Genomic DNA, 27,113 nt, shown 5'->3' with positions numbered 1-27,113 from the left:
GAGAGACAAAAAAGTTAATGCACACTGTGAAGAGTTCTTTACTGTAAGATAAATTAACTTTATTGGTGTAAATTTAGGTTATGTTCAGATGCCTTATTTTTATATTTAATTCAAATCTTCATAGGCTATTATATTTGATTACTATGTGCACCTGTTTTGTTTTGTTTTGTTGTTGAATGCTAAATATGATGTGCCGTTAAAAGGGTAGGTTGTTTAAGCTGTAGCTTCAGCCTGCACCTATATCAGACCGCTTAAGTGTCCAAGTTATGTTAAATTACTTTATTGTAATGTTGTGCACTGTAGTATTTAAGTATCTGCCATTTTCTGTAAGATGCTATGTATTTTTTACATGAATTTGTAGATTAATACATGATATTCTTATTTCTATTTGCAGACCGAAATAAATTATAAATTATAAACTAACTGGAATCTGTGTTGAATGTTTACACTTGGTTTTTTTTTCTGTTTTCAAGAGTCACAGTTTGACAAAGGTTTTTTTTTTTTTTTTTATTCCGATGAGATATAACATAAAAAACATTTTTGTAATAACTCACCTTTCCCAAGTTATTCAAAAACCATCATAACTGCAAGGTGTGTTTGTAATATTTGCTGTTGGGCCCCTGTTGACACCCAACCTATTGCTGTCTGTGCATTATGTGCCCTGTTGCATCCAAGTTCCCCATCAGGTAACCATGAGTCCACCAAGGTTATTATAATCAATTAAAATTAAGTAAAAAGTAAAACTAGGTGTAAAGAAACATTTTAGTTAGCTGACATATATTTCTCATTGACAAACTGCAGTGTTTTGAGAAACTGTAACTCTGATGCCTCTTTATGTATAAAACACTGTCATAAATATTTTAAAATAGACATAAACTTAAATGATATAGTCGCTTATTCTGTGTTTGAAAAGACCAGAGAAGCTCAGAGGCCTTGTCTCATAAACAATAACGTCTCCCCAACACATCAGAAAACACAGAAATACTGCTTATTTAACATCTCTCTCGACTGCTCGGCTCTTGCTGTGTGATTTTTCGGTCAGCAGAGGGCATTCTTGTTCATTTCTTTGCAGCCTTGAGTTGAATCTGACTGCGCTGAAGCCGTTTCCTTTGGGCAGCAGCAGCTTCAAGAAACAAAAAGAAACAGAGGGAGAAAAACTGTTAAAATGCATATGATCACAAAATAAAAAATATGAAAAATATAAGAAATTAATTATAAAAAAAAAAAAAAGTTATATATATAATACAAAATCAGACCTGCTTGGTGTAATAATAATATTACTAAACTTGTGCAAAAACCTATTTATTTCACAAAATTTGATTGCCTCAGTTTCACAGAATTGCTGTGACTAGTGTTTTTTATTTGTGTTGATCGTTGTTCACACACACACACACACACACACACACACACAGAGCAACATACCTTCTGATGGGTTTGGCCTCGCTGATGAGGTCAGGAAGTTTGCTGTTTCTGGTGTCTGGTAGCAACATGCCAACAGCAGCAGCCATGATAGTGATTGTGCCAAAAACAACGTATGGCAGGATCTTATTGTACACACCTGCAAACAGCATAATGGACACTTTAATTAGAATTGTCACTGTTCTGTTAATTTCCACGGACACCAATCATAATCCTTTTCACAGTGGACATTTTAGACATGTCACAGTAGAAAAAGCATTGGTGTAAATAATATAATTAATAATGGCTTAACTGCATTTAGCTACTTCAGTGTCAGGGTCCTGGTATTGTGCATGCTGGCTAACTGACACTTTCTCTTCTATGACAAGTCAGAATGTCTGCTGTGAAAAAGGCCTTTTAATTTATAGTCACAAATAAAATTCTACCAAGAGAGAAAAAGCAAGATCAAGAAAAAAAGGGCTACAAAACAAAACAAAACAAAAAAAACCCCTCAGCAAAACAGGTTTAAAATACTAAAAGACAGGGAAAACATATGAAGTTAAACAAAAATTGAAAAGACATTTCCACAGCAGACATTTTGACTTGTCAAACGGAGGTGTAATCAATAACATGATTAATTGTAACAGAGACCTCGTCAGTGTTTTTAGCTGCACCTTGGCTTTTCCTGCTTTGAAAAATGTCTGTGAATCTGAGAGACATTTTTCATTGCAATGTTAATTTCATATTTTTAAACAAATGCATACATGTTTGAGTTCATACAGTCATGAAAAAATGTTAAAAAATGTAATAATAAAATGTTAAAAATATATTATATATATATTGAGTGTAGCAGGTCACATGACCTAAGTTTAGTGAAGGGCACTCCTGTGGAATTATGGGTCAGCACCAATATGGCCGCAGAGGATAAATATACAGCCCTCAAATAACCATATTCTACATGGTCTGAAAGGCACAGGCTGTAATTTAAGATTTCATACTTTCATTTCTATATTTATTGAAGTGCCTTTATGTGGACAGTTTGGTACATTTTCTGTTGCCGCACAAACATATCAACGGATGCTAGCCTGAGAGACTTTAATGTTTAGTTTTCATGGTGTCTGCTGTTTCCATGAACCGGATCTATTTGAGTTTGAAAAAGAAGCAGACGCTAGCAAGCCTATCAAAGTACAGGTTAGCAACATTTATTCTTGTTAGTGACTGAAGAAATTGTAAAATTAGTTTTGACTTTTTTCTTGGCATTAAAAGGTGACAATCACAGAAAAGACCCCAGCCCTGCCTGATGATGATGGAACTACCTTCTAAAATGAAACCAGGAGTCTGACCCTGTGATACCTTCGATGTTGTCCTAAACCTCCTCTGCTCTATTGGAGCTTCTTGTGCCTCTGAGGAGATTTCGATCAAATTAATCACCAAAAGATGTTTCTGAAATTGAGTCAAAGGCTCATGTCTAACAGCTTGATAAGAATATGCAAATGAGATGTGGAGATGGGGAAATAGTCTCGGCAAGAACTGTCATCTGGTGGTGGTTTACATAAGCAAACTCTGGTGAGACAGAGAAATAAAATGTTATTTACTGATTGTTTCATAGTGGTTATTGCTGTGTCTCAGCCTGTTCAGGATGTCCTAAACTACTTTATGCTGATGCACAGACTGACTTGTTTGCCTGATTTGATGGTGTGTGGATACAGCCTAAGGGTTGTTTCAGTTCATGTAGCCTATAACAAGCAAGGTTTCAAAAGCAGCTTGGTGAGTTTGGCAACATCTGTACTCTGTTTTCATAATGTTGTCAGCCACTTACAATACCACTACTTACAACAGCCACTTACTACAGCTGTGAGTGGCAAAAACGAGCACGAGCAAGCGTTACCTGCCCTGTGCGCTCTGGTGAAGTGGCTGCTGCAGCGAGTCACCTGTGCTCCATTTTTTTATCATTCTTCTCAGCTTCCATCACAGTTAGCTTTGTGGTTTGTGGTGATTTAGAGACTTGGTTTCTAAATTTTATAGCCTGGTGTGCTGTTGCATCACTCCATGCGCAGTGACACAGATAAAAACAAGAACTGAAACTTGTTTAACAAACACTTGTTTCACCTTCTTTCATCAGTTAACCACCGGTGCATATTCTAACAAGGCTTTTCTTTCATAAAGGCGCATGCTAATACAGAAATTTGTTAATGATTCCCTTTATTTCTCAGTGAAATGTTCTCCCTTTGCATTTTTGGATGCTTCTATATGTTTTATCCTGCAAGAATCAACTGCAACTGCAAAAAACAGAACCAAAAAAAAAGACAACACTTGCCTATGTAGATCACATAGGGACTGATGATGGTGCCAATGCGTCCAGCTGTGGAGCCAAGCCCTAAGCCCATGTTCCTGACCACGCATGATGCCACAGAACATCAGCATGGAGAAGAGGAAAACGGGGCGAGGCACACGGTTCACCAGAAGCCAAGAGGCTACACACACCACAATGTCAATGGCTGCCGAAAGGAAGCAGTTGAGGTAGACATTTCCATGCAGGTTACCAGTATTGAGAGAGAGACCATAGAAGACCATGGGGACAGACAGCCTGCAGACATACAGAAATCAAGACTGGATTAAAATGAAGATGAAGAAGCCCAGTTTCCTCATGATGACACTATCTATTCAAGTCACTTTAAAGCAGCTAAGTTTAAATTTGTTTGGTTTAGTTAGTAATGGTGGAATTCAGACTAACACCAGGCAACAACTAAATCTGAGTTATTGAAGAGATAATTCACCCACAAATGAAAATTCAGTCATTATTTACTCACGTTCATGCTGATTGAAGATGGAGGTTGTTTTTTTTAGTCCACAAACCTGCTGGAGTTGTAGAATCTCCCACATGATTTAACTGAATTGTGACCAGTTTCCAAACGTAAAAAACAATCAAGTTAATCAGCAGTAACACAACTTTGACACAGCTGAAAGCGAAGATGAAACAGTGAAACAATGCAGATACCTGAAAGTACAAACTGCAACATTTCAAAACATAAAGATTCTGTTAGAAGCTACAAAAGTACTGAGAGGTGAACATACAGAGACTTTAAAAAACATCTTTCTCTCTGCTTTCCTGCACACATGAGCTGAGTATCACAACACGCGCTTGTTCGAAAGGAGGGTCGTCGCAGGTTAACTGTAGCCAGCGAGACTAACCCTAACCACAGCCCACTTGGAGGAGGGTTGGGCTCGCTTCGGCCCCACTCCAGAGTCGATCCATGTCAAGTGCAGCTCGGCACACTGAAAGTGATAACGGAAATCCAATTTGGTGCGATACGGTTTGCACGACGCTGCTGTGGAAAAGGCCCATTACATTGTTTAGGAGATTCTGCAACGCTGTTTTCCTGTGAAACTGCAGCAGTGTTGTTGTGGACTAAAAAACTAAACCTGCCCTTCAATCGGTGTGATGGTGAGTAGATAATGACATTCATTTTTGTTTTGCTTGTAACATAGATGTAAGTCACGCCACATTGCGCAAGTAGAGAATTCAGGACATTTACAAACAGAGAAAAGAGGACACATTACTATATGAAAACAGACAGAATTGTCATATTTCTCATGTTAAGGGTGCGGATCAGGTCCACATAAGTGTACGTCTTCTTCTCTTCACCTTTATTGTACTGTATTAGACATAAACAGAACAGTCATATTGTGTGTTTGCCAAACATGCCACTATGCTCATACTAAAGCACAGTGGCTTTCACAGCATGAGGAGTAAAAATGTAATAAGTACCGTTAGCTCCAAGCACTCGCCAGGCTTAAATATGACCTCAGGGGCGGGGACTCCGTTCCTTTTGGCTGCATTACGTATGATAAGCTCAGCCTCCTCCACCCGACCTTTCTGCAAAAGCCAACGCGGAGACTCGGGAATCACCCTGAACACAAAGAAAGGGACGGTGTTGAGACTGAGATCAGCATCTGGTTCGGAGCGGAACCATGAGAATTTAAAGAACCAGTGTGTGGGATTTAGTGACATCTAGCAGTGAGCTTGCAGATTATAAACACCTCACCTCACAGCGTTTGGCTTATCTGCTCTAGTCTAGGTCTAGAAACACGGTAGTGCAACATGGCAGACTCCATGGAAGAGAACTGCGCCCACTGTAGACATAAATTGATTATTTTAAAGTAACAGAAACGATGATTCTTATTTTCAGGTGATTGTACACTAATGATGGATAAAAGGGTGTTTGAGCTGTTTTTTTTCTATCAAATATCATCATTCTTGTTGTCATGTGACAGTTGCATTCGTCTGTCTTATTATCCTTCGGCCTCATTACAGAATCTTCCTAAGTCACTATCTTTTCTCACTTTAGGATGACATTTAGGATTTTTGGTATTACAGAAACTTGTTTCCAAACGGCATTGAGGAAAATATCCTATTTTATATTAGGATAAGAATTAAGTTATTACAGAACAGTCCTAATTTAAAGTTTTCCTAAGTTAGGAATCCTAAACTGGGATGGCATAGACCTGAATTCAAAATAATTGTCTGTATAGAAATGGAACAACATCAACACAGAAATATTATGTTTGATAGGCTGCTCAAACCGTATGATGATGCTTTAAATTTCCCAGATCACCTATTAATAATGTCTTTGACTCACTGAAGGTAAGACTGACCACCCATCTCATCTTGTCTGTTTGCAAGTGAAGTGAGATGGCCGTTGTCAAGGAAACAGGCAGTCTCACGTATATTGTAAACGCAGATACAGGCATGACAGGATGAGTACCGACTGAAGAATCGAGTTTGCCGCTCTAGTTAGAATTGTCTACATCAAGATGAGATATGAGTTATGAGACAAGGTAGGAGTTTGCAGATTGCTCCTGGTAAATTAAGTTAAGACAGGACAAACAGTTTTTCTGTAATGAGACCCCACACCTCTGTTCGAAGTGAACTGCAGTCAACTTGCACATCTGCATCTACAGCTGACTGAAAGCACAGGCTACCTAGAACAGATACAAGTCTTGGCATCGAGACCATCATCATCATAAAGCACATTGAATATCATCGGCTGTTAACGTACCACCACATTGGAACAAGCAGGAGGCCGGGGACGGCAGAAACAACCAGCAGCATCCTCCAGCCTCGTATGAAGTAGGCCAGGAGCGGCAGCACGGCGTAGCCGACGGCAAAACCTAGATCGTGGCCCAGCAGAATGTAGCTCACCCTGGCAGTCTGGCTCATCATCTCAGTCCCTGACCAAGAGGAGAACCAGGAACACGGCATTAAGATGAGGGAGAACATGAGCATGTTCTTAAAACTGTGGAATTCATTACTCCCTCAACAGCCTGAGCGCCGTTTACTGACTGTGACCGAGGGGAGAACATGCCACTGTCACGCCGAGAGTGTTTTCTAGATAAAGCCACTGCAATATAAAAAAAATTCTCAGTAGAATGAAATATGAAAAGGTTCTCAGTAGAATCACATGAGTGTGCTTTAGATAAAACCCTTGGAATATAAAAGGGTTCTCGTTAGAACCCCCTGGATAGGTTATAGATAAAATCCTTGGAATATAAAAGGGTTTTCAGTAGAACCCCCTGAGTGGGGTCTAGATAAAACCCTTGGAATATAAAAAGGTTCTTATTAGAACCTCCCAGGAGGGTTCTAGAGAAAGCCCTTGGATTATAAAAAGGTTCTTGGTAGAATCCCTTGAGGGGGCTGTAGATAAAACCCTTGGAATATAAAAAGGTTCTCGTCAGAACATCCAGGGTGGGTTCTTGATAAAACCCTTGGAATATGAAAAAGTTTTCAGTAGAACCCCCTACGTGTGCTTTAGATAAAACCCTTGAAATATAAAAAGGTTCTCAGTAGACCCTCCTAGGTGGGTTCTTGTAAACACCCCCAGAGAGGGTTCTGGGTGGAACCATTACACCATATAAGGGTTCTTTCTAAAACCTCTCATATGGTTCTTGGCGAAACCTTTCACAGATGGTTTAAGGTATAACTCTTTATGTAACTCTGAAAAAGTTCCAAGTTCTACAATGAACCAAAAAGGGTTCTCCTCTGGGGACAGGCTGGAGAACCCTTTATGGTTCTAATTAGCGTCTTCATTTCTACGAGTGAACACTTGAGGAAGATGTGAGAGAAGAGACAGAGGTAGAGAATGTTTTGAGACAGACAGAAGCGTCCCGTCTCACCCAGCACCAGTGACGTGATGAAATTGGATATCTGGCCGAGTCCTCTCAGACAGTTGAAGACACAGAACATGATCCAGCTGACGGAGGCGGCCTGGATCAAGGCGGTCGCTGCCTGTAAGACCATGGTGAAGAAAAACACTGGCTTTCTGCCAAACCTGTAAGACGATGCACAGACACATGACATTAACAAACCATCTACACCATCTCACACTGACAATTTCAAAAAGTTGATCAAGAGAATATTTTTAATTTTGCAAACAAAAAAGTCAAATATTCTCGGGCTCCAGCTTTCTCAGTTTCAAACAAAACAAAAGTTACTTTTTGTCTGTACAGCAAAGGTTATATCAATTTTATTTCTATGTCATTGGCAGTTGTAACACTGGAGGAGGTTATAAAAAGTCTGGCAGTGGTTTGCCAGGTCCTTTTCTCTGTGTCCGTGCAGCCAACCAAGTTCGTTTGATTGTTGTAGCCACCTTGTTTGAGTTAACTTGAACTATGACACAGTCAATGTGTGTATTTGGCTCTTTAACACACCTTCATGTTTGGGGGCTGTTTGATTTACCCATCCGAGTAAGCTGGATTTTTTGACACAAACCACACATTGTGTTGGAGCCACTTACCTGTCAGATAAAGCTAAAGACCAACTGTTTGACACTCTATTGAAAATTGGTGCACATTTATGTTTCTTATATCTAAATATGACTTGTGTATTTCAAGTAGTCGGTGAGTTATTAAGGAAAATACAAAAAATTTAATATTCGCCCCAGGTCTCCCCTATTTTTGATACTTAAGTAGCCTACATTGTGCTGATAATATTTTTACAATTTGCTTACAACTACATACTTTTGAATACAGGACTTTTAGTGTGGTATTTGTACTTTTACTCAAGTGAAGGATTTGAGTACTTCTGCTTACTTGTCGGAGAGGTGACCGCTAACGATGGAGCCAATCAGGGTCCCCACAAAGAATAAGGAGGTGGAAAAAGGGACCTTCCATGCATCGTCACACACCAGACCCCACTGTCATTAACAGGATAGAGGAAGGAGACAGTCAGTCAGATTAAAGCAAGAAAAATGTCAGAAAAATCTGAGTTTTAAACGAAATCTCAAGAAAGAAAGGGGACAGTTTCTGCTGGGCCATGTTTATACACCTCAGACACAATTGTGGCGGTATACGTCTCATTGCTGAACACCCATCCATCCATACACGACTCTGTGTCGTTGCTGAGTCCCCCTGTCTCCGTCCAGTTCGCGCTCCGCTTGTATCGGGAGCAGCTGTCGGGTCCGATCCAGCTGCGCATCTGCTCCACATCTGTGCCGTTGCGCGTGGAGTTGATGGACGCTCTGCAGCGATGCTCCGGCGTGTCCGAGACGAAAACCACCATCATCCCCATGTACCCGCACGGAACTGCACTTAAACCGAGCAGAACTATCACTAGAATTTGAAAGAGGCCGTAGTCGCCCAGAAAAGACGTGATTTCATCGTAGTCTTTGGTTTTTTCACCTGACATGACTTAACTGCAAAAATCATCCACACCGGGAGGTTGCGTTGAGGTGAACGGTGATAAATGAGTATTCAGGCAACACCCCAGCAATTTAAATGCTTCCAAACTTGCTTAACCTGTCTCACATGTCCGCAAAGTTCCTTTCTCTGCCCAACCTGCACATGCGCTTCCACCGCACAACGCAGAAACCTGTAACTATCAGTCAGCGAGTAATTCCAGATGATGATGAGTCTGTCTGACAGGATTATGTCAGAATATTTCTCAGATAAGACTCAGTATAGCGACACAGTCTGTCAGCTGTTCAGAAGTGACAGAGAAGAAAAACCTGAGCTAAATGTTTTTGTTGCTAACTGCAGGTATGGACAAACCTGCATAAGCTACTAGGAGTACTGTGATAGACCCAAAAACCAGGATACTGTCGCATCTTAACACCTAATCCTGCTTTCTGAATATTCCTTGTTGGAACAGAACAGAGTGGTTGAGATGGTGAGAGATCAAGATACAACTGCACACGTGATCAGAAACTTGGAATCATGTCCACTGGGATATGAACAACCAGTTTCTAATGTTCTATGTAAACGCCAAATCCCGAATAAGATCAAAAGCAGGATCATAACCAGGATACTCATGCAGATGTAAATGCAAAGTCTCTTAACAGCATTTTCTTTGTGTTTGACAGTCTGTTTTATCCTTTGTCTTACGTTGTTTACTGTGATAAGTGTGTGGCAATTTCCTTTTTTATATTTGGACTGTGACTATGTCCTTTTAACTTTCATATTATCTTTTTTTTTGCTGATTATTGCTGTATTGGATTATGTCTTTTTAACTTTGTATTGTTCTTTATGCCGTCTCTTGCTGTGATGCTTTTGGCCTGTGAGACAATTGGCCTCTGAAATCATATAAAAGCTGAAAGCTGTAAAAGTGCAGTAAGCTGATCTTGGCTTAAGTTTATTTTGTGAAATGTCCAGTGATGACTCAGTGGCTGATATTCATCAGTTGGCACTGTATGTACAAAAGGTGAGAAACAGAACTAACATGTCTCAGCAAAGTTGGCAAAAATCCGGAAACTCCTGATTCAACCTTGAAGAGCAATTTGTTTACTAGTTGAAACAGACAGAAGAGATGGCATGAAGAAGATAGAAAACATCTGTGGGAAAAAACAGACACAAAATCCCTCCTCATTAGCCGTGTGTACAGCCACCACCAGATGGTGCAACACAACACAAAACAGTGACGTGCCCTTACAAAAGGTAAAGCTTCTGTCCAGATATTCTGTATGCATCGCCAGGAATGAGGTCAGAAGTGTCTTATATTCTTATAAGACAACTTATATTGTTAAAAAAGCAATACCACAAGTATCAACAGTAAAAGTGTTCGTTCTGTAGAAAACTGGCTCCTGATATCATATTTAACAATGATTTTCAGAGTCTAAGACTGAGGTCCTCCTTTATGATCCCAGAGACACTCAACAATTGAGCCAAGAAAGTAAATTAGTTCCAAAACATTTTTTTTTTTTAAAAAAAGGTCTGTCTAAAGCTATTTGTTAGTTTCTGACTGAGAAAGTGAAAAAACAGTAACAGCGTGTCTGAAATCTCTCTTTAACCCAATCATACACATTTAGTCTTTTATACGTAGCCTTCTTTCAATAACTAATATAATATTTGTAAAACTTTCTCTCATTGAGCCTCGCTTGAAACTGTTTGGACCCCCCCAGAGAGGCCTGCCTACCACTTTGAAAACCCCTGATTTGCAACATTATTAGACTATTGATGCACAGTAGTAGAATAAATATTTAAACCATTTACTGCTACACAGTAAAAAAAAAATATCAGCAACAAAATGCTCATAACATTATTTTTACTGGATCATTATTATTATTATGGATGTATTACAATGTAAGCCGTTCTTTAATGTTGTCATCGGTCAAGTTAGAGCTTTAACTACTTCCTGTATTTTCAGTAGTTTAATCTGTAACAATGCATCATAATTTCTAAACTAATCATATAGTTTTATATGTAAATATTAAATTAAAAAGCAACTATAGCTGTAAAATAACACATAAATAGTGAAAAGTGCAATATTTCTCTTTGAAATGTGGTGAAGTATAAAGTAGCACACAATACTTGAGTAAATGTACTCCTTTAATTGTGTAATTTCATTCCATTTATTTTATTTGTAAGGACAACACACATTAATCAATATTTCTGTAAATATGTTTGCCAGCTGGCCATTTTTCAGCTACGGTCCTTTGCCAAGATGTTTTGAAATCTATAAAATGATAAAATCCACAAAAAGAAGACAACAGGACGCCATAAAGACAGCAACAAAACAAAAAACAAAAATTCTCAAGACAGATCACAAGTCACGAGGAGAAACCCGAGGCAGCAGAGCATCAGTACAGTAACACAGCAACAACAAACAAACAACATTTCAGGACAAACACAAAGCGACAACACACAGCCGAGCGGCGCTGACCACAAACATCCATCTTCAGTTACGTGAAGACAAGCAGCAAAAGACAGCAGACATGAATGAAATACAGCGGCCATTATGTTGTTGAGCTTGATAAAATGTTAAAAGATGCCGTTACAGGTTAGTAAAGTGGTCAAGTCCACTAAGACACGCAACACAGACTGAACCAGATTGTTAATAATATAGATGTTTCTGTAGTTAGCAGCAGTTTAACCAGAAAAAAATCAAATGAACAATGTATAATTACTATTATGTTCAACACTAAATGAAATTGTATTTTATTTACACAAATATAAAACAATGCAACATTAAGAGACTGAACTTTGATCATGTTAAACTTAAGAGTCATAAGTTTGAGTTCAGCTTCTTGATATGTAAGTTTTTGTTGTTGTTGTTTTTTTTTTAATATTCTTTATACTTTCCTGAAAACATTTATTTGGTATTATTAAAAAGGTGACATATAAGATAATTGTATGGGAAACAATACAATGGAGGGGTGATTTTAAATATATATTTTTTAAATTATAGATTATTTTCAAATGGGGATGGAAATTTGAATTCCAATGAAATAATCACCAACACCAAAAGACTTTTTTTTTTTTTTTTGGACTGCAGTGATCAAAGGCAAATCAAGTCAGTTTTTATTTTTAGCCCAAATGCACAAATCACAATTTGCCTCGAGGGGCTTTTCAACACGAAACCTTCTGTCCTTAGATCCTCGATTCAGGTAAGGAAAAACTCCCCTCAAAAAAAAAACAAAAAAAAAACTTTTAACAGCAAAAAAAAAGAAAAAGGTGAAACCTCAGGAGACGCACGGAGGATGGATCCCTCTCTTGCCTTTGTCTCAAACCTTGCAGTTTGAATGAAATCATATTTACTGATTTTATGATTACTGAATCTTGTTTGCCACAGCAGCCCCGCCTAGAAAAACGATCACCAGCTGCCTCTGAACGCAGCTTAAACAAGCAGCGAGTAACATCACATCACATCACATCACCGCTCAGTACATCCACGGTGACCCCTCTCCTCTCGATCGCCACACCTTGCCATTCTCCGGCCAGTGCCGTTACCATAGCGACGCCTCTCTGGCCAGCAGCGTGGCAATGCCCTCTGACCCCCGGGAGAGGTGACCTTTGGCCTGAGGGTCATCAAACGGGGTCGGAGGGTCAGCTCTTGCTGGAAGACAGTAAAAGCACTTCACTGATTGGCTATCATTTGCCCTTTCCATACCCTCATCTATGTAATTGGCGTATTGACCAACTGGCCCTTTGTACGTTGTTAGCAGCACCTTATCCAGTTTACATAGGACAGGTGTTGGAGGCTGATGCATGAGAAGTTTAAGCGCCTGGTCATTTTTTTTTTTTGTAAAGGTGGAACCTGCTTCATCATTAATATCTGGCGAGCAGAGAATCTTAAAGGAGCAATATGTAGCAACTGCAACAAACAAACCCACTCCTGCAGTCCGAATAGCAAGTTGGAGCCATAGACGGTGTATTAAACAGGTTGAAGTCCTGTTTACTGAGGAAGCTCAGGCAGGCTGCAGGAGCACTGCAGGAGCACAAGACAAGCATATCATTATAATATGATGACGAGTCCTCCACTTTAAATCGATCAGCTGCTAATAGTGGTCAAGTTAAGCCTGTTATCCTGAAAACTGCTCTAAAAATACACACTCTGTTGTGTTTGAGTTCAGTGGCTGCTCGATTTAACTGTTATAAACATCTACTCTTTCTAAAAGACTACTATGACTTCTTATTACTCATAAACAGACACTAACTCATTTGACAAACATTCAGCATTAAGTGTAACTCCAATAAACATGAAACAGGCGAACAATAGCACAAATTATCTGCTAGAATTTAAATTTCAAAAAAGATCTTTCTGACTGGCGCATTGTTGCCAGAGAAGAAGATTTCAACTTAACATGTTTCCTGAATCGCTGATGACATATTATGGTCATTTTATGATTTATTAAATATATTACAGATTTCCCCTTTAATGTTGTCATACAAATAAAAACTGCATATACATTTTAAATGTAAAGTTAACATTACTCTTGAAGAACTGCCCGTGACATCGATATTCTGTAACTTTAACAATAAAGAATCTACTGCTAATGTAGCTACCTTAGCTAGGCTATCATTAGCATAACATAACTGTCCTACTGGGTTGTCAGTAAGTTAGAAAGTGAATAAAATAATGCTGACAAAAATATTTGTTCTGCGCATTTGATTTTGGACTGTTAGATTATATACTGGGGCTGAAGGCTAAAGTTAGTTTTCTGTTATTTAATGGAGCTTTCAGTTTGTTTTGGGATGTTTGTAACATTTAAGTGAGGAAGATCAAACTCGGTCTAGTGACTGGATTACGCTGCAGGTGCCGGCTGTTTTTACAGAACTTGGGAAATCCAGTTTTTCATATTGTGCAACTGCAACGTGGAACGACATGCAGAACAATTTAAAGCTTTCTGCATTTTTATCCACAGGCCAATTTAAATCTTTGACTATATCATATTTTACTTCTAGGTGTTCCTGTTTTAGCTGATTAATGTGCCCTAGATTTTATTTTTTTATTTATTATTGGTGTTTTTACTCATTTTTAAATTTTTATTGTGGCTTTGGTGTTTTCTCTATGTAAGTGCTTTTATTTTATTATCTTTTTATTGTTTTACTCAGGTGCATTGTAAATGAGGTCTCTACCTCAGTGTATTTCTGAGTTAAAATACAGGTTGAATGAATGAATGAATGAGTGAAAGTCAATTCCAAGTCAATTCAACAGGATTTATTGGTGTGAATGTTCCCTAAACTATATAGCCAAAGCAGAAAGGATAATACAGTTAAAAAAAAACATCAGAAAAACACAGATCATGTAGTAAACAAAGTACAAACGTGTCTTGACCAATCTAAATGTGTGTGTATGTATTTTATTGTGATAAATACAGGAACTTTTGCAGTAAAACTGTAAAATAAATTACTTGTACATTTTCATAACAGTTTGATGTTGTACTTCATAATAAAATATTTTAAAAACTTTACAGTGTAATTTTTCTGTGGTATGAAATACATCAACTACTGGATGATGAACTTGACGGTAAACATTACAGTGAAGTAAATCAGCTGATGGAGGACTTTTGAGATTCAGCTTTGGTGGATGTTTGCTGTGCAGCCACAGTTAGCTGGCAGAGAAAGCTGCTGTATGGTGGATGATAGGGAAACTCCTCTCCTCTCCCTCCTGATGATCTATGCCTCGCAGGCCCATCACTTGTCAATATCTCTACATTAATTTGAGAGACTGCGTGGCAGCGGGGACACTGGGGGTGGGGGAGGGGCTCTCTGAGCAGGTAGAGAGGGAGGCACGGGGTGGGGGAGCAGTGGCACGCAGAAGAGACAAGGACACAAGAAGGAGAGCGCCATGCAGGCGGAGGAGGAGAAACGAGAGGAAAATGAGGAAACAGAAGCGGGATGAGGGATGGCAGGGCCGAGTGTGGGTGAGAAAGAGAAGACCGGACAAAGAGGCTCGTGCTTTGTCCATTTACCACTCTCATACACGGCTTCCTTCAAATATCAAAAGCCCTCTCCATTTGTCCAAATGAGCCCTGGAGTCAGCAGGATCTGTAATGATAATGGCTGTTTGAGAGCTGAGCCCCAGTGCGAGGAGAATCCATCATTCCCCGCCTTCAGACCTCCAAGCCTCTGCAAAGAAAAAGCGGAGCCCTGCGGTGATTCATGACGGGAAAAGTGCCGTGTTTTTATTTCGATGCAGACGTAACACACACCTGCACCGAATCCTTTAACCCCCACCTGCCGTAACGAAAGACTTCCGGTATATGAGAGCTGACAATAAAAATGATGGCTTACTCAATAACCATCCTCTCGTCTATTACCTTGACATCCATCCTCTGGGCTCTGTGGTATTTTCAAGGACCAGGTGACCCCTCACCTCTCACCCCTCAAGTATGACCCCCACCCTGCGTGATCCGGATTACACCAGGGAGCGACAAACCTTGTAACACCATGACCTCTCTCCTGGTGACACACATAACAAAGACACCTGCACACAAACATATGCACACAGTCACTGGGTAGTATGGAAATGTTTGCTTATCCGAATTAAAAGAAATTAACTAAAAAATAAATCTTGTTGGGAACTTGTTCGTATAAAAAAAGTTACACTGTTTTCTAGCTAGCTAAAAAGTTGAAACATTACATTTGCTGCATCTGAAATATACTGAATACTTTGCACTACATACGCAAAATCTTTATTATCATTCAACGTAGTTTTGTGATGACGACCTCATTGAAAAGAATTTAGAAACATATAACACCGAGCAAAGTGAGACCTTACTAATGTTTAAAGTGTTATTGATGTTATGCTGGACCTGCCTTGGTCGCTGCCCACCTTTGTCTGTTTTGTTGTTGTCTTCACTGCTGCATTGCATTGTGGGATACTTATGCAGGCTCCAGTGCTTGCATACTGTAGTGTTTCCAAGGAAATAGTATGCACCTTGTGTACTATTTGTTTCACACTAAAAAAAAAAATCTCACATACTGTTTTAGCGTACTAAAGTGCTACTAAGTGTTTGCTAGCTAGCTAAAAAGTTAGTTAGCCTAGTTAGCCTACTCATGAGAGTAGTTGAGCAGAAAAGCTAATTATGGCCAAATAAAAGAAGATTAATCATGGAAGAAAGAAAGAGACCCGTCATAAAACTCAGTGAGGTTGAGTCTGTCCCTTAACTTTGTTTGAAGGTTATTTTGCTCAAAATTAAATTTAATCTCGGTTTAGAGTAAAAACTAGACTGAGGTTAAACTTTAAGCTTTCTTAATTCGAGGCTACTTTTAAAGGTTGATGCAACATAATTTAAAGTTAAACTGTGATTTCATCGGGTTTAAAAATGAATCCTTTTTGAGTGCAGCCCAGCCAGTGTCATCGTTCTTTCTGTGTCAACTGATTTCATTAGCTCGCTGTGTTTTGAGTTTTCTCTCAGTATTCATTTTTCAGCCTCTAATAACCACCGCTCTGGTCCGTGAGGAGGCCTGAGGGACCGGATGGTTAATAGCCATGTTTGTCATCATCGCATTATTTCCACAAGATCTTATATCATTTTTCTACTTAATGCTCCAAACAAAGAATATTGGCTGTTGGATGCAACATATTTGTCTTTTTATAGCCCTAAAAATCGCCCCCCCACCCCCCCAAAAAAGTGAGCGGAGATTGGCAGCTTTTGTTTCTTTCCCTGCTTTTGTTTGCATTCAGATGTGTCACTTGTTTCTAATAGACTTATTGCAGAACATTTTAAAAGGCTTCAGGATGAATATTGAGTCGGGACTTGCTTCAGTGAATATTTCAGCCTAGAGGAATTCTTTGAAGTAATGGTCTGCTAAGTAACTTCACTGCATTGAGCTCAATAGTTCCTCCACACTACTCGCAGAAATGATTTTTCTTTTTGCATGCAGCCGTGGTTGAAAAATCGCCTGGACCACGCTTATTTGAAAGTGAGAAATATTTGCAACATTCAGAAAATGCACAGGTGTGTGTGTGTGTGTGTGTGTGTGTGTGTGTGTGTGTGTGTGTGTGTGTGTGTGTGTGTGTGTGCAGCAGGAAGGATTTCCAGATTTTCCAGCTCTCCTGCAATCTAATGGGTTATTTGTCATCTGCAGAGTAAAGGATTTTTAAAAGTCAAGCCAGGACCGACTCCCTCCCTATCCTTTCTCTCACCCTCCCTCTCTTTCCCACTACCCCCCTGACACTCGCAATGGGAGATCGATAGGTTATTGATCAACTCTCTCTATCGCCAACCCACCAGACTAATCACCTTAACACCAGCCCAACTCTCTCCATCCTTCTCTCCTCCTCTTCTTCTTCCCTGTTGCTCTCTGTTTCCATCACACTCATTCTCAGACTAAACAGCATCTTTTTCCATATTTGGAGCTTGATGAGTGTTTTCCCCTCTGAAGTAAACACACACACACACACACACACACACACACACACACCGTTAAATGCTCCCAACATTAAAAGCTCATCTCTATATCTCCTTCTCCTTTTGATCTCCAAATAGAATCTATGTCGGCCGTGCGTTAGATAAAACAAGAAAATTTACCAGTGCCGTCACTGCTTTTCATCCATCTCTCATTTTCTTTTCTCCCTCCTCCTCCTCCTCCTCCTCCTCCTCCTCCTCTTCTCCCTGCTCCCTGCCTCCATCTCTCTCTCTCTGTCTGTCTTTGTTCGAGGGCAAAATCGATGGAGTGTATGAAACCAGCATATTTCTCTGCCTCCTGCTGTAGGAGACCTGAGGGAAGCAGACATGGAGAAGGTGGTTTAGAGTAAATCTGTACATTTCTGCTTGTCTTTTGAACACATTTTTTTATGGTTATAGTCAATTTCTAAGCACTGGAAGCTCAGTTGGTTACCATGGAAGACTTCAGAAACAAGAATCTGACATATTTTGTCAGTAAATCTAAGCTGATGGAGAGGGGTTCGTCTTGATATTTTTGCTATTTCCACATCACGATTGACTTTGGCCTTCCAAGGCGTAGACCATACTCACTATCGTGGTACAGCTCCTTTTACTTTGCAGAGCCTCTCAAGTCAGTTTTATTTAAATCCACCCCAGATCACTTGTTTGGCTCATAGGACATTACAATCTGTACAATATACAACACTCTCTACCCTTAGACCCTCACTTTGGATGACAAAAAACTCGACACACAAAAAATTACAATTTTCTTCTATTAATTAAACTCTGTACATTTCTACTTCTCCTTTGAACACTTCTTTTGGGGTTATAATCACCTTTTAAGCAACTGAAGCTCAGAACAAAAATCTTAAAAATTTTCATGCATATTTTCATCTAAGCTGATAGAAAGAGATTTATCTTGGTATTTTGCAAGAGACCGTACTCGCTATATGGCGAAGTGAAGATGGGAGCTTGCAGAGCCTCTGAAGTTTTTCTCATAAGACATTACAATCTATAAAACATATAACGGTCTCTAACTGTAAACCCCTTTTTGTCTGATAATTAAATCTGTACATTTCTTCTCTTCTCTTGTCCATTTTTAAGCGTTGGATGCTCAGCTGATGCAAAAATCTTACATATTTTCCTGCAGAAGTTAGAAAAGCCAAGCACAACACGTTCAACTGTGGCCTTCCAAGGCACAGACCATTCTCGCTATGGCAACGTAAAGATTGTACAGTTCATGTGATTTATAGACATTGCAGAGCCTCTCAAGTCAATTTTATTTGCAGCAAATACCCCAAATCACTTATTTAGCTCAAAGGACATTACAATCTGTAAATCATATGACACTACCTCCTCAGACCCTCGACTTGACACACACAAAAAAAGACAATTTTTGTCTATAAATGAAAAGTCTTTTGAACGCCATTTTTGTGATTCTAATCATATTTTAAGCAGTGAAAGCTTTCAGAACAAAGATTGTACATATTTTAATCAGAAATTAGAAAAACTAAGCTGATAAAGAGTGGTTTGTCTCAATATTTTGCCATTTCCAAATCACGATCCCTCCCAAGGCGAAGATCATCCTCACTATATGGAGGGAAGATGGTAGATTTCATTTGACTTTGCAGACAATGCTGAGCTCCTCAGATCAATTTTATCTAAATACCCCCCAAATCAATCAGGAAAAAACTTGACACACACACACACACACACACACACACACACAAATTACCCATTTGTCTATTAATTAAAATCTGTACATTTCTACTTTTCTTAAAATCATTTTTTAAGCATTGGAAGCTCAGTATTAGCAACAATCTTACATTTCTTGCAGAGGTCGGAAAAGCTGAGATGAGATGATGCCGTTTACACAATTCACAATTTATGGACCATACACACAGGAGCTAAGTGCAGACATTTTAGAGCCTCTTAGGTCAAATTTATTTCCAGCAAATATCTCAAAATCACTTATTTATCTCGTAAGACATTACACTCTGCACAATGTGTGGCGCTTTTTATCTTTAGACCTTCAATTTGGATGAGAAAAAACTGAAGACACACATTAAATTATCCATTTGTGTCTATTAATTATCTGTTTTCCTTGAATTTCACAGTTGAATAATTCAACTGTTCAAGAACAACAAAGTCCAGAGAGGACATGCAGGGTTGTTTCTTTTGGTTTTTTTTTGGTTTGTTTTCGATCCAGGGGGCAAGCGAATGATGTCCAATGATGTCCCTTTTGGGTAAAGGCAGCATGAGGTCCTCGACTGGTCCAGCTGACTAATAATCTGTTGCTTTGCCTCTGTATGGCGCAGATAAGAGTTTCCCTTATAAGCCTCAAACTGCGACTGAGTGATGTGATGAAAAGCAGATAATCCCTGGAGGAAGAGGAGACGTGAAGTGACTTATGAACTTTGGATATGAAACAGTTGAAGATGACGATGTTGTTCTCGATATTAAGTGGTTGAAATGACAAGTGTGGGAAATGGGCCACCAGAATCTACTTTCCAAGAGGACATACTCGCAGACAATAAAGAGATATTTCAAATATTTCAGTTCCCTTATAGCTTTGAAAACATATTCTCTCAGACTTTATTTACAGACATACATTCAGCTGCAGAAACAATATGGCTGTGTGATAACAAACACACACACACGCACGCACAAACACACACACACCTCGCAGGAGAATTGATTGACTATTCTGTCTCAATACATCTCTCCTTCTGTTACTTAGCAACCGGTGCCTGAGAGGATATGGATGCTGGAGAAGTTGTACTCCTGTGCATTTTCAGTTGATAAAGAGATATGATTAATGAAAACTTCAACGTTACGATGTTGTGAGATGCCGGGAAAAAAAAAAAAGACTCCAAAATATCAGAAGGATCTTGTTTGTTTTCTTGTCTCTTGAATTGTTGACTTCAAGTACTCCACGGCTGCAGGAGAGTTATAATCAATGACAAGAATATCCTAATTTGCTATTTCAGTATTGTGGAAATTGAGCTAGTAGATTAAATTGTTGAGTTGTTTTAATCAATATGTTTTTGTTCGGTTGTTAGCTGCATCACAGCATGTAAAACAAATTGCTTTTGTGTTGCTAAAACTGACAAAGAAGCCCAAATTTAACCATCTTTACTATCACCAGCATTAATGTCTTATGTGCATTTTTATTCTTTAATAATTACAGACACTGTTGAAACATAAATATGTTTTTATGTTATGTTCTCCACATTCTATGATATTGTTTAATTTCCTTTCTTCTAGGACATATTACATTTTAACAAGGATGAACTAGCGTTCTTTCTTCCTAAAAAATGCTGATAAAAGACACTTTGGAACAGACACACACCATGATTCCTGCAAAGAATGAACTCAATACTCCTGCAACAGAAGCAAGGTGGAGAAAATATCCAGACTACGGCGATCTAAACGTTCAATACTGCACTCGGATTCTGCTTTATAAATCTTTAACATCTTCACAGAACATGTTGAAAGAGGCCCTTAAGAAATGGTTACATAACACAATGTACAGTGTAATTATTTAGATTTCTTATAATGACCAAGAAATCAAGAGTATGTTAACATAGCTACCTCTGTCTTGCTTTTGTTTTAATGTAAAAATAGCAGTAATTTTTAGCATAAAATAAATTTATACACTCATTCGTGTGTCAGGATTTTCACAAAACACACCTGATGATGCACTCCTTGCAGTAAAAGGACTTCCAATACGTTTGACTGATCTCCAATAAAACCCAACCCGTCTCATGTGCTTTAATGACTCTCTGAGAACCAAAATTCACTTTTATACATTTAAACTTCACATTATTTCCCGCACACGCGACATGAAAATGCTCTCACATAGACTGACAGCAGTGTATCCAACATTTAGGCCATTTTTTGATTTAAAAATACACCCATTCTGCTTCCTGCTGCAGAAGATTCAAAGATGAAAAACACGTGAAGAATTACTGAAGTTACAAAAGGAAATGTGGAAAAAATACCAAAAGTCTGCTGATTACTTTTCTGGTTTACTTTAGTGTGAAAAGCAGTGTTAAGACAGTGTGCAGGAAATGATTTGTTTTTCATCGTCTTAATGCAGGAAATTCCTCAGTAAATATCTCCGATAGTAAATGACCTGCAGAAATTCTCTCTGGTCGACACATATACAACATTTTTTAAATTCCAATATCCTTTCAGCTGTGGCGTAGTTATTTCACAGAAAGAAAAAAAAAATGCAATCAATATTTTGTTTTTGTAAAAAATGAAATCAATCACATGTGTGTCAGCTGAACAACAGATAAGCAGATAAGACTGTTTGTGGGTTAAACAACTGACTGAGCTGCAGTGTCCTCTAATGAGGTGTTCACTGCACTTCAGCACATTCTGAGACCAAGAGGAAACATCTCGAATGTTTTTGGATCAGAGTTCTTCTGCTCTGTTCCAATTGATTTTCTTTTCTTTTTTTCTTTGCTTTTCTTTACCAATATGTGTTACTTTTTCTGCCACAGCTCATCAGTCTTTTTCCGAGATGAATTTGCTGACAGAGTTGCTGTGAATTATGTAAAATGCTGAACAAATCACAAACATTTGACTGATGGATAGAGAGGATGCACACACAAAAAACTGCTTTGTCATTCTGCAGAGATGTAAGTAAATAAATAAATAAATAAATAAGAAAATTGCTTTACCTAAAACTCAATTCGAAGTTTAAAATTGAATCTACATCTTCTATTAATATTTGATATTTATTACCTTTAATAAGCCCAATAAATAGCTGAATTAGCCTTTGTCAGAAACACTGGGTCTGATCTCACCATGTTAATATTACAAGTGCAGAGAAAAGTGTTAATTAAGATGTAAACCCCAAATAACAGGGTCATAAAGTATGTGTTGTAACAGTGGAAATTTTTCATTTTTTTTCCCGATAAAATAAACTGTTTTGTTTTCCTTCTCATCATCGAAATATCCTCCTGCCTGTGAAGCTCACAGGGCGAGCAGCTGAATCAGAGGCCGACACGGATATCATCATTATTAACCGTATTGAGAGGAGGAGGAAGCTGAAGTTTTTAATGGCTCTCTGCTCAATAGATAGTAAAAACAGCACCGCTGACATTTATTTTTTTTTCCTACATATTCTTGGTGCCGGTCATTCATCCATGCGCTACAGGTCAGATCCCAACCACCCAAACGATCCCACACAAATGCCTCCGTGTTTAGCAAACAGCGCCGAGTGAGATTGAAGTGATCGATGATCAATATATCGAACGCGGCGATCAATTCCTGAACTTTAGGGGGGAAACAGCTTAACCACGGAGCTTTATGATTTCCAGAAATAACAGTTAGCACAGACGGATGTTTTCCGGTTTATAATTTATAGGCTGTCCTTGGTAAGAATTATTGTTGACCTCCGTGCCCTTAAAAATGTGTTTTTGTGATTTAAGTTTGTAAAATAAAACCGGAACAACTGCGGTAATAATCTTTGGTTCAGTGTTTATATTTTAGGTTTATTTTGGGCTGTAGGACAGAAGGCCTGAACTCAGAGCAAAATATATGAGCTCAAGAAAAAAGGTGAGTGTGTGTGTGTCGTTTCTTCTCAGTTATTTTCTTTAATTAATAAGAATTAAGAAGCCCTATTAAACTTTACTATAATATTAATAATATTAGTCCTATACGGGAAAAAAATATAATTTCTATCTTAGTTTTATCTTATAGTTGAAAATCTACAAATCGAAAAAAAAAACATATAGAAGTGTTTGTGGCACAGTTCGACATCCAATATGAAGGTATATATTTAATTAATTTGTTTATACTATAAATTAAATCAAAGTATTTGCTATAAATTGTAAAATATATATTTTTAGAAATTCTAATTTAACTTTATTTAGTACTTTGGCTGATCATGTTCACAGGTGTTTCAAACGCAGAATCTTCCCCATTTTCTGGCAATATTATATTCTATTAATAATTAACGAACAAACTTAAAAATACGCTTTGGATAAACTATAAATATCTTCCTTTTCGTTCAATAATATCTTAATTAGCTCTTACAGCAAACTGAATCTCTGAGAACAATATAAAAATCTATTTTTAAAAATATGGATTATTGGCACAACTCTTTAAGCTTCTAAAATTCTCTGAGCCACCAGATTTCTCACTGTTTAGTTACACACACACACACACACAGAGACACACACACACAGAGACACACACACACACACACGGACAGTCAGCTAAACGGGCAGCATCTGTGTATCTGTCGTGGGTGAAGAAGAAGATGGTACAAACACGCATCAATCAGCGGCTCTGAGTCCGCTGACCGACTCTTCATTTGTTTCTGTTAGTCAGTGAGCAAAGAGATTAGAGACATCGAACACACCACTGTCTGCAAAATAAATACAAATTTATATTTGATAAAACATTAAATAAATAGACCTGCACTTACGCGTATGATGATGATAATAATAAAATAATAATAATAATAATAATAATAATAATAATAATAATAACAGTTAAGATTATTTATTATTATATTCTTTGAATTATTAAAAGGTTGTTTACATTGTTGTGACGTAAACCTGCTATAGCCTACATGTCAGTGATCCAAATTATCGATTTGACATAAAATCGCAACAAACACCCACCTGCTTCACAAGTCAAGAATCTATGTGACATTTATTTATTTATTTGTTTATTTATCTATCTAATTATCCATTTATATGTCATTTATAGGTTATTATTGTATATGTTGTTAAATACTGTTTAATACATGCTATTTAATTTAATACTGATTAATTCAATTCAATTAATTAATTTGGCATAATTACAATCTGTTTTATAACTTTGGATATATGTATGTAATATTTTAATATTTGTATTCTGCTCTCTGATTTCTTATGAAATATGTCAGTGTGTGTGTGTGTGTGTGTGTGTGTATGTTTGTGTGTGTAAATTGTGTGTTTTATTGTTTTATTTCACCTGTCCAGGGACTTCTAAACTAAATTCAGTACAGCATATTTTCTCGATTTTGAGATTAATTAGTATTAGTAATTTGCACACCGTCTGTGATATAAATAAACTTAATAAACTAAACTAATTTTTGGCCTCTTCGATAATGACATTTTTAGAAGCCATAGAAAAAAAAAATACACAGCATTTAAAAGAAGCGAACTTCCTTTCTGTTGGTGAACTTCGCAGAAGCCAAACCATCTGTTCTCTCATTGGTCTTCTGCAGCATCGTTGGGATCCTAACTTACTTTGTGACCTCCTTCACCCTCCCAACCCCCCTGTTACCGGCCTGCGCCACGTCATTAATCTCTGTCAATCAATACTTCGATCAGGTTTATCACTAAGCGCATAAATGCAAAACCATACAGTCCGTGGGAAAACAAAAGTTTATCTGTAAGGAACTCCTGACTGTGTTCAGAAACGGATACTGACTGAATTTTACACGTACTGTACGTCAGGCCACATCACCTGTCTCATACCTGACACATGCTGTTTGCTCACAAACGGTGCAGCGCACCAGATAACCTGACATATTTACAACCTCAAATAATGTCCAAGATCAGCTGTGAGATATCAGATGTGAGACGTCGTGTTTGTCCAGGTGAAAGTAGTATACTCAGTGTATAAGAAAGTGAATTTAAGAATACAAAAGTTATTACAAGAATACTTAGACTTTTTTTTTTTGTTTAATTTTAAGGTAGAATCAGCGGGATTTGTCCGAGCTGTTCGTGAACACACCAGAAAGACAACTGATTGTTGAGTCTCATTCTTCGGACATCATTCAATTATATATTTACACCAAATAGCCAAATTACAAACATATTTTTAAACTGAATGCTGCATCGTGTATGCCTACATAATCATAATGTCATGTAGTTTGACTAAAGGAAGAATATGCAGGATTCGTCAGTTCCTGTTTGTAAACACAGCAGAAAGAGAGTTGATTGTTGAGTCTCATTCCCAGAACATCAAATACCGACGTTTTGATTTGGTAAAGCGTCCTGAGGACAGCAAAATAATGAGGAAATAACAGACAGAGAGCAGGATCTCTGCAGAAACAGGCACCACCACACACTTCTAGTGGGTCATAATTGATGATTCAAAGGGATTATGTTTAGAGCAGTCTTTTTTTTCAGGAAAAGTTTGCATATTATGCCTTTAAAATATATTTAAATTATACTTGTAAAACGTCTTCAGTGTATTAAAAAATACACTTATTCTGTAACACTTAAAGTGTTATTTCAGTCTACTTACAAAACGTGTACTTTATTGTTGTGCATTGTAAATTGTACATATTGAATAGTATATTTGATTTCACTTTTGAAAAGTATAATTATTTGCAAGTCCTTTGTAACACACTATTAGTATGCTTTATTTAAGTGTACTTTAATTTTACTTCAACATAAGTATATTTAAGTATGCTTACAAAAGCTGCACTTCAGTTAGGGCATATATTGATATTTTATCAATATCATGATATGACACTAGATAGAGTCTTTGGATATTGTTATATCATGATGTGGCATAAGTGTTGTCTCTTTCTGTTTTTAAAGGCTGTAAATTCCTTTATTTTTCTGAACTCACCAGTTGTTCTAATATTTCCTTTTACCCACTTAGTCATTATGTCCACATTACTGATGATCATTTATAAAAAAATCTCATTGTGTCAATATTTTGTGAAAGCACAAATAGTCATCTCAACACTACAATGATGTTGCGATATTGATATATATCGAGGTTTTTGGACAAAAAATAATGCAATAATTGATTTTTTCCATTTTGCCCAGCCGTAAAAGTAGGCCTATATTTCCAGGAAAATGTGTATATTGAGATACATCGTATATCGTAGAATATCCTAAAAAGATATTAATAAGATATTAATTAGTGAAATCACCCAGCCATACAGTTTATAGGCATTTATCTAAAACTGTACTTTAAAGTAGCTTGAAAAAGTAATACAAACAGGGTAAACTTTGATTTAATTAATCCAGCATGTGCATGATACTCTGCCACATACTTTAAGTTAACTAGTATACTTGAAGTTGTTCTTCTTCAGCACAAAAAAGTTCACCAAGTACACGGAAACTTGTGCTTTTCCACAATTTAATTACAACTAAAATATACTTAGTTATTCCAAAATATCAAACTTAAAATTAACTTGAGAGAGTCTATACTGATGATAAAGTCTGACAGCAAGGAAACTAAAGCTTGCTAAAAATTTAAAGGGTATTTATTTTTCACCAGGGTTAAGCAGTCGCGTCTTCATCCCACCGAGGAAGACTATTAAGCAAACTGTGCTCGTACCCGCCCCACATTTTAAATACACGGAGAGATGCGCGCTCCCATCGCTCAGCCTGCTCTTAGTGGAAGCGCTGTTGGACCAGAGATGAGATATAACCCTGGAGAGCTCTCAGCCACATCAATGCATACAGCGCCACGGCGCCGCGGAGACGCTCGGTTCTGCAGCTTCTTCCTCGGAACATCAGAACTTACCTGCGCCTCTCTGGATTGATCTGAGGATTTGAATCAATGGATTGGCTTTCAAACGGTTTGGTCATTTTAACGCTCCAGGAGGGCTGAGGGGTGTAAGAGAGAGCGCGT

General features: G+C 38.0%; 1 pseudogene across 1 annotated transcript; it reads right to left on the bottom strand.

Moving 5' to 3' along the window:
- Positions 1-760: 760 nt before the first annotated feature.
- Positions 761-9,120, bottom strand: LOC146317489 (organic cation/carnitine transporter 2-like; annotated as a pseudogene). The gene is made up of 9 exons (XR_014771671.1): positions 8,723-9,120; positions 8,488-8,591; positions 7,573-7,727; positions 6,459-6,630; positions 5,168-5,309; positions 4,960-5,054; positions 3,716-3,985; positions 1,423-1,558; positions 761-1,123 (listed from the first exon to the last, which is right to left on the bottom strand). The product of XR_014771671.1 is annotated as an organic cation/carnitine transporter 2-like (transcript).
- Positions 9,121-27,113: the final 17,993 nt, after the last annotated feature.

Source organism: Lutjanus erythropterus, chromosome 12, assembly GCF_056507025.1.
Source record: "Lutjanus erythropterus isolate fLutEry1 chromosome 12, fLutEry1.hap2, whole genome shotgun sequence".
Classification (NCBI taxonomy): Eukaryota; Metazoa; Chordata; class Actinopteri; order Lutjaniformes; family Lutjanidae; genus Lutjanus; species Lutjanus erythropterus.
Note: the sequence above shows the minus strand (reverse complement) of the source record. Positions and strands in the feature narration are given on the sequence as shown.